Source organism: Nuphar pumila, chromosome 3 (assembly GCF_984573655.1).
Source record: "Nuphar pumila chromosome 3, dmNupPumi1.hap1.1, whole genome shotgun sequence".
NCBI classification, from domain to species: domain Eukaryota; kingdom Viridiplantae; phylum Streptophyta; class Magnoliopsida; order Nymphaeales; family Nymphaeaceae; genus Nuphar; species Nuphar pumila.
This window is the reverse complement of record NC_143251.1, coordinates 80487699-80505456: the sequence shown is the minus strand read 5'-3', so window position 1 is coordinate 80505456 and position 17758 is coordinate 80487699. Positions and strand designations below refer to the sequence as shown.

The 17758-nt window shown below is 37.5% G+C and overlaps 1 protein-coding gene across 1 annotated transcript in view; it reads left to right on the top strand.

Annotated features, from left to right (window-relative positions):
• The first annotated feature begins 2340 nt into the window (after window positions 1-2340).
• Window positions 2341-17758, top strand: part of LOC149843082 (transcription factor GTE6-like) — a 51072-nt gene continuing 35654 nt past the window's right edge. Inside the window, exon 1 of the mRNA XM_089999593.1 lies at window positions 2341-2560. The gene's annotated coding sequence lies outside the window, so the exon portion shown is untranslated. The remainder of the gene's footprint in view (window positions 2561-17758) is intronic.

The window sequence follows — 17758 nt, the reverse complement described above, 5'->3', positions numbered from 1 at the left end:
GGAAAGAAAATTCGAGTCAGAACTCGAATCCTAAAGGAAAATTAACCCAATTCAAATTTAAAGGAAAGAAAATTTAAGTCAGAACTCGAATCTCAAAGGAAAATTAACCCAATTTGGATTTAAAGGAAAGAAAATTCAAGTCAGAACTCGAATCCTAAATGAAACTGGAAAATTCAAGTCGGAACTCAAATCTTCGAAGGAAAACTATACCAATTAAAGAAAAGAAAATTTGAGTGAGAACTCAAATCCCAAGGAAAAATAGAAAATTTGAGTCGAAACTCAAATCTTTGGAAGAAAACTATACCAATTGAAGGAAAGAAAATTTGAGTGGAAACTTAAATCCCAAAGGCAACTGGAAAATTCGAGTCAGAACTCAAATCTTCGAAGAAAAATTAGACCAGTGTGGACTGGGTTTAGAAACATTGACCATAAAAAAACGGATTTAGAGAGTTTGACCAGTAAGAACTGGATTTAGAAAAAGGCCGGTGAAAACTGGATTTAGGTGGTTTGACCAATGAAAACTGGATTTAGGAAGTTCTACCAATGGAAATTGGATTAGGTGGTTCGACCAATGAAAACTGGATTTAGGTGGTTCGACTAGTGAAAACTGGATTTAGGAAGTTTGACCAGTGAAAACTGGATTTAGGTGGTTCGACCAGTGAAAACTAGATTTTAAAATAGTCTTAACCCAAAGGTTGTCTTTGACATGACCAACAAAAATGGTTCTGATAAAAGACTCGACCCGAAGGTCGAATTTGAAAAAGATTGGTGCTTAGAAAGCGCTTGATGATTGTGATGAGCGATTTTCAGTCTTCACCCTCACGATGACTTGGACAACTACCGGGGTCTCAGGATTATCCCTTATCCTGAATGGGTAATAAATTTGATACAAATGAATGCAAATGAATGGTGAAAGATTTTGTTTGATCCTGCTTGCATACAGGACGTTTGAAAAAATAAAGACAAGTTTTCATAACAAAAGATGCCCCAGTATAATTAGGGAGTAAGACATTAGACAAACGAATAAATAATTAATATTTGAAGAATGTGCTCTAAAGGTAACAAGGCAACTGACTTCTTGATCGATTCGGGAGGCACTCTAAAAGAAGTTACTCCTCACAAAAAGACATTACAAAGAAGGAGAAAGTGAAACAATATATGAAGAAGATGGCACCAATTATGAGGAAAATTGATAATTATATTTGATGCATTAAAGAAAGAATGACAAATCAAAGAAAGAAATTAGACTAAATTATCGCTTTGAAATGACAAAAGCAAGGTGAGAAAGCATTGGCATTGCCAATTTCTTGAATAGTCGAGTGTGAACACCCCAAATTTTTCAAAATTTAATAAATATTCTCCTTTTGTCCCTGACCTCATTTTCCGAATAATTGAGTCAGTTTTAATCTAAAATCCAATTTATTTCTCGGATTTACTAGAATCAAATCCATTTTCTATATCTGACTCGATTTCAGATCCGGACCCAGTGATAAAATCCAAATCTGAGCCTTGTTATCTAATTTTTAAATTAAAAATATAAAATGCCAAAAATAGTTTCTGAAAGGCTCGAACAGTCCATTCGATATCCGTTTGGATCTACAACTCTATAATTTTCAATTTCAAGGTCCAAAACTTGAAATTTTCCTCAAAATATGGATCAAAATCCATCTTCTGAAGAAATTGCCAAACATTAAACCTGAATTCTCAGAAAGCCTCTCTTTTGTAAATATTTTCAATTTTTTATAAAATTAGTTTAAAATCCTCTGCTTTCCTTTAGATTTTAGAACTTTATTTCAAAATTACCAAATATATATATATATATATATATATATATATATATTTAAAAGTTGGAGAAAATATGGAAAATGTTGGTTTAAAAGTCTTTGAAAACAGTTTGTAGTGAAAACCACCTTTTTGAAAAAATCCTTTTATAGAGGGACCCTGTTTTTGAAAAATCAAAAAATGGCAACAGCTTTCACGATCTTCTCTCTCGCCCGATCACGATCACCCTGATCTCAGGCATCGCCTTCCTCATTCACCTCTTCCTTCACGGATGGTCGTCGATCCCCAACCTCCATCCACCTTCATTTTCCTCCCCCCGTTGATCTTCAACGGATGACCCCTCCCTTCTCGAACCATCTTCCATCGCTCTCTCTCTCGCTCGGAGGCCGTCCATCTATCACTCCCTTCATCTCCACCGCCAATCTCTAACCACTTCGACCCTTCTCGTTCCTTCTGCCCCTCTCTATATAACCAAGCGTCGAAGAAACAGAAAGGGGGCATCCATTATCAGCATAACCATCCATGATTCACTCACTCCGGTCATCCTGCATCGTCCCTCTCCCATTCGATTATCCGTTTTCACCAGCTTCCCCTTCCTTCTTTCTTTGATTCTCATCTGCCTCAACCGAAGGGGTTTAATCTGCTCCAGCCCTCCTAAGTTGAATCTCAGCAATTAAGGCATGATCCGATCCCCCTTGGCCTTCTCTCTCTTCAAGCTTTGAAGTTCCACAACAACAAGCAAGATCTATTGAGGGAAGTCTGCCCCATCAGAACTGCGGTAAGTGCCTTTCCCCTTTCTCTTTTCATTTTCTCTAATTTATTTTCGATTTTTCTGATTTTGGCCCCATTAACAACACCATGATAGCATTGATTTTCCTTTAGCAAATCAATCTACCTTTCGTGCAACAGCAATGGAGTAACCATGCTCCAACATCTTTTCATTTTTTTTTTCTTTTTTTCTGCTTTACTCACGCTGCGATTTTGGGCTCAGGTTATCGGATGCAATAATCCGACAAGATTCATTAGAATCCCCAGTCCAAATTTCCTGCTAAATTTGGCTTCCATTTTTTTTTTGTCAAATCTCGGATTTTCCCATATGATAATTGATCTCTTGCCCTTATTGGTCGTGATATTCTGATTTTCAGGGACGTCACTATTGCTGGATATTGCTAAAATTTGATGTTCATTGCAATTTGTTTAATAGCTTCAATAATGCCCAACTGCATTTTGTTTTCTTCTTTCTTCTTCTTTTCTTTCTTTCTTTTTTTCTTTCTTCTTTCCTTTTCTTCTTTCATGATATCTAATCTATTTTAATCACGTTTGAGCTTCATCATATTTTGTATTTCTATTTAATCGTTGTCCATCTCTGTTTGAAATCATCCGCATCCTTTCACTATGCACATTATTTTCTCATTTACTTATCTGCAGCATTTTCATTTTGTCTTTCTTTACATAGCATTTTCTATAACCTGATTTAGTCATGCATTTATGTCGGATGGCATATTTGGGTGTCATCGCCATCTATAAGCATTCATATACCCTGTGTACTGCCCCTCATCACTTTTTTTTTTCACACTGCGTCGATGTGCGTCGTATACATGTGCTGATATTGCATCGTTATTGATATCTGGCATCTACTTCAGTGTTTTCACCTTGTGATTTGTTGTCAATCGCACATACAAATTCAGTTTTGGCTAGTGATTTTCTTTTTTTTTCTTTCTTTCTTTTTTGTCCTTCTCTTTTCTCTTTCTTGCTTTTATTACTTTTTGAATATGATTGATTGTTATTCTCTGTGTCTGATTTACTCGATTAAATTTCCAATTGTGTGGCTATAGCCACGGTTCTGTTCATTCATTTACAGCTAATCAGAGGTTTTAAATTTAGCTCCACCATGTTCAACCTGCACATGTTTGCCTGATTTCAGGCTACCTTAGATTTAATTTCCTTGATTTAGAGTTTTAAGTCTGTTGGCCAGCAGTTTGATAACTATTGAACCCTTGGATTTTCCCCTTTTAGCTTTGATTGGAATCTTGAATGCGTTAAGTGGATTGTCATCCTAATTTGAAGGTATTCTACTTGAATGTCATGTTCTTAATATCAATTGCTCATTTGAATAGGTGTTCTGATGATGTCTAATTTCTGTAAGGATTGTTCATGATGGTACTGTTTTCTTCTTTTCTTTTTTTTTTATTGTGGGGTTGAAGCACGCAGGCTTATATTTGATCAGCTTCGCTTGATTCAACATATGCTCATGATGGTGTGTTTCTGTTTTGTGTATTGAAAAAATGTGTCCAAAATCGGGATTGAAGCTTGATGAATCTATTTTCTGCTAAATGATAATATTCAAGTGTCATATTATATTGATTTCAGCATAACGAATTTTATTGATTTCATTCCCTGATTTCTTGTCCCAAATATTGAACTCAATCCCTGCTTACTACCAATTTTAAATTCATTATATGCCCTGTAGTCGATTATCACCTTCATCCGATAGCAAATTCAGTTCAGCATCCTTGCTGCTCCTTTTGTTCACTTGTTATTGTACCTAATTACCTATACCAGCCATCACTACAGCCTCATTTAGGTGCTTTCTTTTGTTTTCCACTCATCATGGAAGACTTGTATGGAGGCAAACCTTCCCTTTCATCACATGAACCAGGGTTCTCATGCGAATGCGTCTCGTAGAGCTTGCAAGAAGGTTCTACTGTTTGAGGACCTTCAGGTCGTAACATGATAAATCAAGGGATGCCAGGTTCATTATTCCTCCAAAGATGATGGAATGGTGAATGAAAGCTTGTTATGAGAGATTAAGACTTCCTAGGGATGTTAGCTTTCCAAGATAGGGTGATATTGGGCCTGTGAAAGAGTTCCAGCTAAGATCTAGTAAACTCGGTAGAGATGCCAAATTACCTATCTGAGATGAGACGATTCCATTGATATCATTCCTACTCAGCTGCAAGAAATACAAATTCGTGCAATCTCCAAGTTGTTCCGGTAGTTGACCATTGAGACTTTTTTTTTTGACAAGTCAAGTAGCTCTAGATCAACTAATTTTTCTTATCTCTTTTGGTATCCCACCTGATAATCTGTTGTTGCTCTGGTTTTGATCTGATAAACACTACAGCCTGCACATTGATATCACCACCTGTATATTTTGTTCACTGCAAATCTATTGCACGTACGTATTAGCCATGCTTTTGTATTTCAGCATTTTTTTTTAGCATTTGCATCCAACTGTCATGATACAGTGTATGTTCCTATATCAATGGCATCTCTATTTTTTCATTATCATCACTGTGCCTACTCACTGCACCTCAAGCACTCCACTGCATTTTCTCACATCATCTACATTTCTATTCCCTGCACCTCATGTATAATGAACGTCTGTCTTGAGTCTAAATTTTCTTTCTTTCTTTTGCCCATCATATCATGCTGGTTGTTATCTATATCATCATGTATTATATTGCTCAATACATTGCTTTCATTTGTATTTTTTTTCTTTCTTTTCTCACAGTGGTTCACTAGGAAGCACTGTGGCTTTTTCACTGTTATGGTAGTTCATCTAGAACTACCATAACTGTCATTCTTTTACAGTGGTTCACAAGGAACCACTGTGGCTTTTTTTTTCTTTGTTATGGTAGTTCATCTAGAACTATCATTCTTTTACAGTGGTTCACAAGGAACCACTGTGGCTTTTTCTTTGTTATGGTAGTTCATCTAGAACTACCATAACTGCCATTCTTTTACAGTGGTTCACAAGGAACCACTGTGGCTTTTTCTTTGTTATGGTAGTTCATCTAGAACTACCATAACTGTCTTTTTTTTTACAGTGGTTCACAAGGAACCACTGTGGCTTTTTCTTTGTTATGGTAGTTCAGCTAGAATTATCATAACTGTCATTCATTTTCTTATAATGGTTCACAAGGAACCATTATGATCCTTCTTTGCTATAGTAGTTCATCAAGAACTACTATAGTTGCATTTTTTTTTACAATGGTTCACATAGAACCATCGTAATCCTTCTTTACTATCGTAGTTCATCAAGAGCTACTATAGTTGGATCTTGTTTTCTTTTTACAGTGGTTCACAAGGAACCACTGTGGCCTTTCACTGTTATAGTAGTTCATCAAGAACTACTATAATTGTCTCTCTTTTCACAGTGGTTCACATAGAACCATTGTGGTCTTTCTTTGCTATAGTAGTTCATCAAGAACTACTATAGCTGCATTCTTCTCGCGTATGTTCCCAGACCACTTGGATGACTGTGGATTGGAGATGGCATCGACAGTGGGCAAATGAACCATCAACGTAAGTCTGATTCAGGCCATGGCAGAGCGATGGAACCTATGTACTTTGCATATTTTTGTTTCCATGGGGAGAGATGACTTTACTGATGGACGAATTCAATGACATTATGGGATTGCTCGAACCAGCTAGTCAGCCAGATGATCCTGTCGAGCAACAGTTTCTGATCAACATCAAAAGAGTAAATGTTTGAGAAGCTTTGGTCAGAGCAACAGGGAGCAGATCTTGGCCTCTCACCAAGATCAGCGGAAGTCAATTCATCGACCAGTTTGGACTCTATCACAAGTACGAAGCTTACGAAGAGGTTGACACCTTGTCCTGGGCAGCGAAAGATAGAATTTAGCATGCCATGATCCTATGCATAATAGGATTAGCTTTCTTTCAAGATGGTCAGAATTTCATCGATGTCAGAGTTGCCCAACTCTTTCGAAGATGGGAAAGCAAGCAGACCCGTCAGCTTTCAGTTTTCATGGCAGCCTTTGCTTTTCTTTACCGAGGCTTGGCTCGTTTCGCTCTTGGAGAGACCATTCTTGTGGAAGGATGCACTTATGCATTGCAGTCATGGTTCTTACGACATGTGCCATCAAAGGCCAGTTCCTTCAGGTTCAACAATAAGAAGCCGAAGTCTGACATTCAGTGTCGAGCCTTGATTGAGAAACTGTATTAGGAAGAGATCGTTTGGGATTACTTTGACAAATGAGAATCAGTTCCTCGCTACACTTATGCTCGCAGCAAGCGCTACAAATTGCTTGGCCCTTTCTTCTGTGTCGATTATCAGCCAGAAAGGTGTCTCAAACAGTTTTTGCAGCGGCAAGTTCGTACCAACATTCGCTTCCCGACGGGTAACATGCCAAAATTCAATCTACAGTCGGATCAGTGGTCTGGGGCATACCATGTAACCAAATATACTTGGGATATCTTCATTTCTCTATCTGTATTTCCTAGATCAAATGTATCTACTGAATATCAAGAATGGTGGCAAATTGTTTGTCCACCTTCTCTTTGTCTCTGAATCTATTATCAATAAAATTTACCTTTTGCTCTACTGAAAAGTTGTTTGGGCCAAATTTTACTCTTTTGTTTTATAGCATAAATGGTCATGATTCTTGTGACAACCTCATCCCTAGTAATGGGATATTCCTTGTATTCTTCTTCAAAGTCTTTTATCAAGATTGACGACCTCGCCTAAAACAAGGCACATTTTTCCGTTATCATGAAAATTGTGACACAATTATCACAAGTCTTGTGATGACCCGATCCCGGGTAATGGGATAACCTCTTAAAAAATTGTCTACCAAAGCCCTTCATCCTTGCTTTGCTCAAAAATCTTTGTTTTCAAAAAAGTTTCTTCCACACTCTTACCATTCCTTTATTCTACAGGAAAACTTTGGCATCTAAAAATGGTTCAGACAAGAACTGGCAAGCAAACTGTTCAGCAACACAGTGACAGTGAGATAGAAGAAATGAACTCTCCCAGATTGTCCAGGGAACATGGCCCATAAGGAGAAGATGATGTTGACCTTGCCATATACAAAATATTTCAGAAGATGATGTCAAAGATGATGTCTGAGCAGGCTGATGCTGGTCCGAAGAAAACATCATCCAGAAGCAAAATCAAGAGAAAACCCATGAAAAAGCATTTCAAGATCAGTAAGCAGAAAGTCCAGCGTGACAGCACCTCTGAGGAGTCAGAATCAACAAAGGAGGGTTCTGAAGAAGAAGAGTAGCTGATGTTCATCCTGAAACATTTGCGACAGTCTAAGAGGGCAGTTGAAGAGCCTGTACCAGTGAGCAGACCTAAATACGGGTCCCCCACAGAAGACTCAATCCAAGCATTGACCAAGATAGTCAAAGATCTGCAAATTCGAGATAAAGGAAAGAAAGTGTATAGCCGACAGGATTTCTACCTTGGATTGGATGGAGATAGCAGCTTAGAGAAACTCCCCAGGAAGTTTATTAAGTTTGATGGATCCGGTGATCCCAAGGCCCATCTTGCAATGTTTTTCGCAGAATGCACCAGGTTCAGCGAAGATAACCATGCTCTTTTCCTATGCTTCCCCCGCAGTTTGGAAGGCATAGCTGTCAAGTGGTATGCAGAGCATGTCAACCCTATTGAGTTACGAGATTTCGACAAGGTTGTCAACATGTTCATCGAGCAATTTCTGTTCAATACAGAAGCTCTGCCCACGCTCAATCATTTGTACAACCTCAAGCAAGAAAGCAATGAAAAGGCCAGAGATTTTATCCACAAATGGAGAAGTATTTGCAACAAGATGAGAAATCCCATCTCTGAGGAACATGCCCTCCAAATTATCCTCAACAACTTCTCACAGCCTTTAAGAAGTCTCATCTCCACATACCCCCGTCTAAGTCATTCATTGAGCTGACAGAGCGAGCAAAATAGCTCGAAATGGGAATGGAAAACAGGGTGTATGAAGGCATTACTCTGGTCAAGAATGCTCAGGATCTAAATAAAAAGGCACATGTTGCTTCCTCAGTCGATACTCTAGGTAACAATCATGGCAATGGCAACAAGAACAACAATAACAGTGGCACAAAGCCTGATCAGAGCAGAGGACGGAAAGGAAAGTTCTTCAAGAATAGTGATAAGCCTCTTACAAGCGGTTCTCAACAAAAAGGGGATCTCCAAGAAAAACCCAAGCACATCAATTGGAGTAGGGATCGTGAATTCACTCCTTTGGATCAACCTCTGGAGAAAGTCCTAGAATATCTGTTGTCCCAAGAGATGGTTAAGCTCCCTAAAATCGCAGATCCTCCAGTAATCATGGGAAGATTCAAAGAGCAGTTCTGCAAGTTCCACATGGCAATGGGGCATGATACAGAATATTGCTTTGTCCTTAAGCACTTGATTCAAGATTATATTGACAAGAACATCCTCATAGAAGATGAAGAGGAAGGAAAGATGGAAATCTTGTCAGCTCCATTCCCGAATCATTCTGCAGCAACCATCTCAGAATGCTCATTTTTACCACAAAACCATATATGTCCATGCTCCAATGAGGACATAAGTCTCCAGCATCATGTCATGGTCCTGCATCGAGACCAGTTCACTCCCAAAAAGATGAACATCATTTCCATCCTGAGTTAGAGGAACTCGTCAGCTAAGGACAAAAGGGTCCCTGGATTCCCCAAGAAATTCATTAAAAAGCAAATTCCTGCAGAAGAAGCAGAAATCTCTAAGGCAGCTGAAGAGCAAGCCAATCTGTTGCAGAAGCCAATCACAACGCTCTCCAATGTTTCAATCCTGGAGCTAACTCATGATTCTCTAAAACATCAAGTGATATTAGATGATCTGTTGAGGAAGATCAAAGTGAAACCAGGCACTACGCCAGAAGATATGGCACAAATAGTGAATCAAGCGATGACTAATGCGCCTATCACCTTTTCCGATGAGGACTTGCCAAAATCTCATTCTTTTCATAACAATGCGTTGTATATCATGGTGAGAACCAGGGGCATGGCCGTCCCACTATGATCATGCAAAATTTTTCCTCTCGTTCCTCTCTTCCTTCTCTTTGCCTTTCTAACCTCTATTTCCCTTTTTGAAGGGAAAATAAAAGACAGAAAAAGAACAGAGAATGAGAAAAAGAGAGAAAGAGAGAGGAATTCTTTTGCAAGGTCTCATCTGACCAAAATTTTGAAAATGTTTTTAAAATCACTCACCTCCGTTTGAAAATTTTATGGGAAAATGGAGAGACGGGATTCACTCGTCGGTACGAGGTTCGACCATTCCTGGCGCCTTTACCAGGGGTAATCGAACCAAGGATCGAATTTTATGCCTTTTGCTTTGCTAAAATATCATCTAAGAATTTATTCTAAGCCTAAAATGCACAAAGAATCATGCTTGTGTAAATGCAAAGGTGTATGCTCTTTTGAGAAAATGATTTGGAAATTTCCAAGTGTTTTTGAGATGAACTTGATAATGGAGTGAAGAAATGGTTTTTTTGAAAGTTGAATCTAACTTAGAACTTTGAAATAGATCTTAGAAAGATATTTGAAGTTCTAAGTCTTCAAATAATCAGAGTTTGGAAAAATAAAGTTTTGAATTGAAAGGAATGAAGAAAAAGAGGAATTTTGAAGTTGAGATAGAAAAAAAATGAAGTTTCAAAGTCAAAATGGACTTTGAATTCGAATTTTGGAGTATGGATTTCGAAGTAGAGATGAAATTTGAAATGGAATTGAATTCCAGATTTGAAGTTTGAAATCATGACGGAATTTGGATTTGAGAAATCCAAATGGAATTTGAGAATAGAATTGGATTTAAGAAGTCCAGATGTGATTTGAAAAATGGAATTGGTTTTGAAATATGGAATCCTAAATGGAATTGGATCCGAAGTTTGGAATCCAAAATGGGATTGGATCCGAAATCTAGAATCCTAAATGGAATTTGGATCCAAAGTCTGAGATCCAAGATGGAGTTGGATCCGAAATCTGGAATCCTAAATGGGATTTGGATCTGAAGTCTGAAATCCTAAGTGGAATTGGATCCAAAGTCTGAGATCCAAGATGGGGTTGGATTCAAAATTTGGAATCCTAAATGGAATTTGGATCTGAAATCTAGAATCCGAGATGAAATTGGATTTTGAAGATCCAAATGGGATTTTGAAGATGGATTTAGATTTTGGAAAATCCAGATTTGAATTGACAACTTAGGAAAAATCGAATTTTGAGATTCAGAATCAATCTCAAAACTTTGATTTTTGAATTTGAGAATCAAGGCTCAATGAAAAGGATAAACTTGATTTAAAGCTTGAGTTTTTGGAATCAGAAGATGAATCAGGAATTTCAAAGTTAAATTGAACTTTGAGATTTGATCTGAGATGTTAAATTGATTTTTGAAATTGAATCCTAGAAATGAATTTGGAATCTTCAAAGTTGTTTTGAACATTTAGCTTGGAAATTGAATTTTGAATACCGAAATAAATTTGAAATCTCAAAGTTAAATTGGACTTTGAGATTGAAAATGAGATAGAATTGAGAATGAAAAGATGAATTGGAATTTACAAGAATTGAAGATTGATTTGAGAAGTGAAGAAGATATTTGAAGAATTATCTCAAAAATCACTTGAATTTTGAAATAATATGAAAAGAATTTTGAAAATATGATGTAATTCTATCCTAAATGATGAAATGAATTGAAGAATTTAAAATTGAATTTGAAAAACGTATTTCATTCTTTAAATGAATTGAAATAAAATTGAAGATATAATATATCTCTGACTATGGTCATAAGATGTATTGTATAATAATCGTATTTAAATTCAAGTGAAGAATAAAACACATTTTGGTGCCTTTATAGAGTCTAAAATGAAATTAAATCTCATTATATCCTGACTATGGACATTGATATATATTTTGAGTTATTTTTAAATTAAACTTTAATAAAGGAAGAAAATATTTGAAAATATGATGATTTTTGAAGGAGATTCAGTGTGGATCTAGTGTATAAAAGATGAAAATCCTAAGTTTTGTTCACATCCTGACTATGGCCATTGATGCAAATCATAAACTTAGGATTTATTCACCTTTTGTAAAATGGTGCACGTGCCATTCGTGTTCCCATTTGTGACATTTTGGAAATAAAAGGAAAATATTATGAAACAAGCAATTCTAGAGGATGCACATGCTCATACAGTCTAATCTAGTACTGAAAATGTAAATATTTTCATTATATCTAGCTATTACAAGTTCTGGAATAAAAGAAATGATAAAATCCTAAATCTAAAGAAATTCAACAATTTCTGAATATTTCTTGCAAAACAAGGTCAGCATAAACAAAAATGTAGAATAGTGGGAAAATGTTATGTTCCTATGGCTAGATGAGATATCTACATTAATGAGAGACATATACGTGCAAACTACTACCCTTATGGAAATTGCATGTATATGTGCACCTAAGCATAATACATGTATTAATGAGAGAATGCATATATAATAGAGGCACAGGCTATGTCTTGGGCTGAATGCAAATTTATATGTACTTGCCTAAGGCATTATGTTTTATGCAAATGAAGGATGTCTATGAAGAAGGCACCATGGTATGGTGGAAAGATACAAAAGCACAAATGCTGATGGTGAGGTGATGTGCACAATGTAGTTGTGGGCAGTGAATGGTGCAAGGGATATTATGCAGTGCTGCGTGAATAGTGCAGGGGATAGCAAGTGCCTATGGAGCTATAGTAGTGAGATGGTGAAACTGGAGACAAGTGAAAAGTAACAGGCTGATCCTAATGTAAATGTCAAGCAACACATATATAGTAACAACAGACTACTTTCATATCAACTACCAAACCTAGCAAAAGGCATTCATATAGTGGTTTGTAAAAGACAGCATCAATGGGTTGGCCATGATGTGAACCAATGAGTTGATCATAACATACCAAGTTGGGGAATGACTTTTTGACAGCTATGGATCAGTTTCTGCAAACGTTTACTGGAATCTAAGGTATGCCAAATACCTATGTGTTGCTGCCAGTACAAAATGTATAGGTGCCAAGACAGTGGTGTCAGCAAATGAAGATATGTATGATGAATACATAGATGCTAATATGGACAGAGGGATATATCCAACAGAATATTGTAGGCAAATACAATGAATAATGATCACTGATGAGATGCGGTGCAGTAGGCATATAGTGGATGATGCATTAATGTCATTGAGAAACCATGTCATTGGTGAACAGCCACTGGTGACAGGAATCTCGTTTGACCTTTGTGAGTATTTGGATATACTATAGCCATGAGTTTTGCAGAAAAGCATACCTTCTGCGCAGAAATACATATGAGAGCATAGCATTAAGAAAGATGTATATGAGGAACCCAGTATGCATAAGACAATGTATACTAAACATCAAGAATAGCTAGTTATATATTATTTTTTTTTTGGCAGGGCAACGTCAATAGCAGAAAATTAACACAGTGATGGGTGTTGTTGCGACAATATAGCAGTGAGGGCAAATGATAGGATGGAGATACAACGACTGATCACGGTGAGCCGATACTGTGGCACAAATGCATTATACAGGTATGATGTTGATTCTAAAACATGCGGATGAATGAGAGATGAAACCAATCTAAAAGACGCGCAGTGACCTACAACAATAATGGGTTACTGTGAACTAAATGTAACTCAAAATGGGGAATGGAATGCAATTCGTGGCTGTGGGTGTCTCTATAGAGAAGATGTAATCAGAAAATAAGCTTAGGGAGTGGGCTCACTAGGTGTGTCTGCAAAGAAAGTGCAGACATTGAACCAATGAATGTGCACAGGAGAAAGTATTATGGGTGTATGACGCAAAGAATACAAAAAGAAGAGGTTATGAAATCGGAAACAATGGAACCAAATCCTAGAAGACTCTAATAAACATAAACAAGAGTTACACAAAAAAAAATGTGGTGAGACTCCATCAAAGTATGATCTTCCCACAATGAAAGATTTCAAAGAAAACATGAAATTCTAGCATAAGCCCAAAATCTTTATTGAAATTTTGAAGTTGCCCATATATGGGATGAATCTAAGAACTAATCATAAAAAAGGAACACAGGGGCTGAACATCTGTAAACATCCATTGGAGATAAAACAAACAGTTAACAACCAACAATACCCATCAAAGTAAAACATCTAAGCCATTAGAAGAAAAACGTTGATGAAATAAAAATACCTGGCTCAGAATTTGACCTCACCAAAAGAAGATGGTGATGGCAGGTCAAACCAACACAAAACCCATCAAAGTAGAGCATCTAAGCCATTAGAAGAAAAATGTTGATGAAATAAAAATACTTGGCTAAGAATTTGACCTTACCAAAAGAAGATGGTGATGGCAGATCAAACCAACACAAAACCTATCAAAGTAGAGCATCTAAGCCATTAGAAGAAAAACGTTGATGAAATAAAAATACCTGGCTCAGAATTTGACCTTACCAACAGAAGATGGTGATAGCAAATCAAACCAACACAAAACCCATCAAAGTAGAGCAATTGATGAAAGAAAATAATATGGTTCAGAACCCAACATCGCTAAGCTACAAAAGATTCAACAAAAGAAACAAGAACAACTAAAAAAATTTAAGACCAAGAGAAGCCACCAACAAGACAGAAAGCCCAAATGCCCGAAAGTCATCTGAATTTGCCATCACCTTCAGAACTTTCCTCAGTTTTTCACATGACAGTGTATGAATATTTATTCCAGAGGAATACCACATTCAACACAGGACCTCCAGGACCTCTCTGACAAAATGAGTATGTTAGGATACAGAGAATGATATGACCGTTTATAGTGAGAGCTTTCCCAATGAATCAAATCTGTTATTCGAATTGGTTCTTACAGCAAGCCAAATCAGCATATGGATTTTGCTATTCAATTTTATTTCCATAATAGATTAAATCTGCTTTTGCAGCAGATCAAATTGATTATTACCTTTGCCTTCTCAGTGACTCGGATCTACCATTTCAGTAGAGCAAATCAGCTTTGCTATTACAGCAGATCAGGAGTTCATTTCACTATCAATCGATATGAATCTGAGCGTTAATAAGCGAGGTGTTGATGAAGAAATGACAATGAAATGAGGAATGCACAGAAGGAATATAATGGATGCTTAGATGTGAGATGGATGCCCAGTAAATCGGGTAAGATTAAACAGCAATGCCATAGGTGGTACAGAGTATTACTCTGAGAGGGAAATATCGATGCTACCAACTTGACGTTAACAGATCCATCAAATGACATAAGTTACAGAATGAAGAAAAGGAAAACGACGATGATAATATGACCTCAAGACAAGATGTTAACTATGCAGAGATTGAAAAAGCAACTGAAACACGAACAAAAACATGAAAACATAATGTAAAACAGGAAAAAAAGGATACAGATGATGTTCATAAATAAGAATACGGTAAGAAAAGAAAGCATCTAATCTGATAATGTCAAAGCAGGGAAATAAACATAACCAGACGATTACAAAAATAGATACAAAAAGAAAGCAGAGAATAAAATTGTGTTGGAATGAAACATTCTGACTACTGTTGCACGAGATGGGTTGAGATGGCTACAAGCAATCCAACACCACCCATGGTGCGCAGATGGGGCAAAAACGAAGAAAAAAAAACAAGTTAGATGAAGTAAATGGGAGAGGGGACTCACCGTGATCTCGCTGTAGGGATAATCCTCTTTGCTTCGGCTAATTCCCAGGAATCGATAAAAGGGCGACTGAGAGCTCTGCGGTAGGATCTACTTCAGGAAATGAAGGAGAGGGAGGTCGGGCAGAAGGAAAATGGAGATCTCAGGGAAGAAGAAAATGCAGGATTGATCGAGGAAGGTCGGATGATTCGATATGTCGATCGATGTAATCCATGACCCCTTGATCCCCCCCTGTGCTCGTTCTTCTAGAGGAGGGGGGAAAGATTGAGAAGCAGGCGGTTGGGAATTGAAGGCTGAGAAGAGAGCAACCGATCGATGGGTCTTCCGCTCTCCGATCCCCTGCGAGGGCTTTCTCGGGAGAAAGTCATTGGGCATTTTCTCTAGGGGTCTCTCTACTTTATTCAAATTTTACCAAACGATGGTTGCTTTTAAAAAGGTTGTTCAAAAAGGTGTTTTTAGTAAAACAGATTTCAAAGGGGTTAAACTATTTATTTTTGTATTTTCTTCTTTTCTATTTTGATTTTTTTGTTCTTTTGTTGGTATTTTGTGTATTTTTTTGTATTTTTGAAAATAAAATTCTAAAATTTACGAGAAAACAAAGGATTTTTGACATATTTTTGTAAAAATTGAAAATATTTACAAAAGAAAGGTTTTTCGAGAATTTAAGGCTATTCTCTGAAAAAATCTTCAAGAAAATGGGTTTGGATTCAGAATTTGAGAAAATTTTCTAGTTTTGAACCTCAAACCGAGAAATATAGTGCAGTGAATCCAAACAGGTGTCGGATGGACTGTCTGAGCCATTCAAAACTATTTTTGGTATTTTTGTAATTTTAATTTGAAAGTTGGCCAATGGGGCTCAGATTTGGAATTTGATATTGGATCCGGATTCGAAATTGAGTCAGATATATAAAATAAATTTGATTCCAGTGAATCCGAGGAATAAACTGAAATTTTGAGTGAAAATGACTCAATTATACTCAGAAAACAGAGGCCAAGGGTAAAAAGGGAATATTTATAAGATTTTGAAAATTTTGGGGTGTTCACAGATGCCCCTCTTTGCTACTAAGCTGGCTGAAAGTCGAGCTTAGTGGCAAAAAAAACACTCCAAATTTTGAAAAATGCCCCTGTCAGCAGATCTGAACTGGGTGTGGAAGAATTCATTTAAAAGGCATGGTTTTTTAGGCTTGATACCCTGTCCTGAATTGTATTAGGGGGGTGAAATCCTCGAAAATGATATGACTGAATAACAGAAATGAGGAAATCGTGATGAGACTTTGGATAGAGGTCCCAAAATGGTGGAAAAACAGAATTTTGATCAAGTCTTATGGGTGAGACAAGATCAACTTTTTGGAATGATTCGGGTTTAGCCCTTAACCTGGATGGGACGAAGATATACCAAGATGAATTTTTAGGTTCTACCCTAACCTGAATGGGAAAGGAATATACGAAGACCTTGATGGGATATTTTTGAGAAAAATGCCTCGCGAGATGAAACTCGGGTATGATCCTTTCTGGATGGATATACAAGGTAGGGATTTCTTTGTGAAGAAAACCATGATGGGACTGGGAGGATTACCTCGTAGAAACGAGGCTCAGGTTTAACCCAAGCCTCAACGGAAGATACTTCATGGAATGAGGTTCAGACTTAAAAGGGCGATACCTCTTGGAGTGAGGTTTTGGCTTAACCCTTATCCTGAAAGGGACGACCATACTGAATCCTTGAATGAAGAAACCGTGATGGGACAAAAAGAAATACATCGCCAAAACGAGATTCAGGTTTAACCCTTGACCTGAGTGGGGGGACCGTACGGAATCCTCGGATGAAGAAACCGTGGTGGGAATAGAAAGGATATCTAGTCGAAACGAGGTTCAGGTTTAACCCTAACCTGAAAGGGGCGACCATACGGAATCCTTGGATGAAGAAACCATGATGGGACCTTTGGAGTTTGGACAAACAAATCCGAAAGGGGTTTGCGAGAAGAGAAAAAATGGGGTTCCCTAAAGCTTGGAAAATGGATGATCTTGGGCGCCTCATTGCTGAGAGTAAATCAGCTTTTAAAAACAGACGACCTCTCGCAGAATGTTTGGGGTAATACCTCGAGGAGCGAGGTAACAGGTTTAATCCTTAGCCTGAATGGATACAGAATCCTTGCAGAGCGAGGAAACTGTGATGAGACCTCTAGACTTTGCACAATAAGTCCAAGAGGGGTTTGCAAAAGGATGAAAATGGGGGTCCCTAAAGCTTGAAAAGGGGTTGATCTTGGGCACATTGTTGAGACTAAAATAGCTTTTGACAATAACAGACCTTTTGCAGAAAGTTCAGGTTTAACCGTTATCCTGAGCGGGAACTGTCTATGGCGGGACAGTGGGGAACACAGGGAAGCGTGCGAATCTGAGAGCGCTCAGGTCAAACGGAAGGAAAGGACTTTTCAGTCCTAAGAAGGTATGACGTCAGGATACGTCAAAACAAATGTCAAGTTCTTACTTCATGTTGGGATAACGAGAAGATATTG